This window comes from Numida meleagris, unplaced genomic scaffold (genome assembly GCF_002078875.1).
Source record: "Numida meleagris isolate 19003 breed g44 Domestic line unplaced genomic scaffold, NumMel1.0 unplaced_Scaffold326, whole genome shotgun sequence".
NCBI lineage: Eukaryota > Metazoa > Chordata > Aves > Galliformes > Numididae > Numida > Numida meleagris.
The window spans coordinates 53,969-55,065 of record NW_018364556.1 but is presented as its reverse complement, the minus strand read 5'-3'; the positions used below and the strand labels follow the sequence as shown (position 1 = coordinate 55,065).

At 47.9% G+C, this 1,097-nt stretch overlaps 2 protein-coding genes and 1 long non-coding RNA gene across 14 annotated transcripts in view; 2 read left to right on the top strand and 1 right to left on the bottom strand.

Annotated features, from left to right (window-relative positions):
- LOC110391226 overlaps positions 1–1,089 on the top strand; it is a 41,009-nt gene extending 39,920 nt beyond the window's left edge. The window contains exon 3 of the mRNA XM_021383036.1: positions 852–1,089. The gene's annotated coding sequence lies outside the window, so the exon portion shown is untranslated. The remainder of the gene's footprint in view (positions 1–851) is intronic.
- Positions 1–1,097, bottom strand: part of LOC110391229 — a 90,487-nt gene that overhangs the window by 35,428 nt on the left and 53,962 nt on the right. The window lies entirely within an intron of this gene.
- The window catches only part of LOC110391227 (T-cell surface glycoprotein CD8 alpha chain-like), an 86,744-nt gene that overhangs the window by 68,560 nt on the left and 17,087 nt on the right, over positions 1–1,097 (top strand). The gene's annotated exons all lie outside the window — the stretch shown is intronic.

The window sequence follows — 1,097 nt, the reverse complement described above, 5'->3', positions numbered from 1 at the left end:
GCTCTGCCAAAGTAAGTCGCACCCTCACACCCTGCAGAGCTTCCTGCAGCCTCACACCAAAGAGCACAGCCCGCTCCTCCAGGGGAATGGGCTCTCTGCCTATTGCCCTCATGCAGACATTGCCTATACAGGACACAGCAAATGCAGAAGGACCTCTCTTCAAAATTCTTATGCAGATTTTTCCCATCTCCAGGTTTAGCTTGAGAAGTATTTATCAAATTCTACACTACCAGAAAATAGAATATAAACAGCGAAAGTTTATTTTAACAACTGCATTGGCACCTTCCATCCTCAAATCGATATCTGGGTTGGAAATTGCAGAACCTAAAACATTACTCAACCATCTAATGCTGCCTTTTCTTGCTGATTTGAACTAACAGCAAAAATCCATTAGTTGCGTTCATTTCTGCAGCAGACAGAACAAACCCTCAAAGGCACATGGTTCCAAGACACCTACATTTGCTGTTAACATTCATGGCTCAACTTTGTAATTTGCTAAACAAATCCACAAGAAATGATAAAGATGATACAAGGGGAATAGAGTAACTCAGGGAGATTCATTCAGAACTGCTCTAAGGTAGCTCAGAGCCACCAGAGCAGGCACAGGGCCTCTCAGAGACTCTGCCTCAAGGCACAACCAGGTATCTTTGAGTCACGACCTCTCTTATCCTCTCCCATTTGAAACAAAAGATTGTGGTTTGAGACTAAATTCAGAAATCTTCATTAACGATTACAATTCCTCCTTACTAATCAGATCAGATGTTCCCATTTTAGCAGCAGGAAGAGTCAGCAGTGCTGAAACAAATACAACCACGCGTCACACACACTTACCACAAGCCCATCTCTTGCAGGGACCAAGCTCACCGTAAGCAAGCAGTGCTGCGTGGCTGCTCAGCAGAAGCCACACAGGCGTCCTCCTCAAGCACCGCACTGACACCAGCAGCAACACAGACAGCTGCCCTGATGCAGCGCGGCCATTTGCCTGCTCCTCCTCTGCCTGCCCACCAGCACTGCACACCTCCCGCCGCCTGACATGTGCTCCTGCCCCACAGCGCTGTTACACACCCACACCGCCTGGACAGCGCTGACCCCAAGAA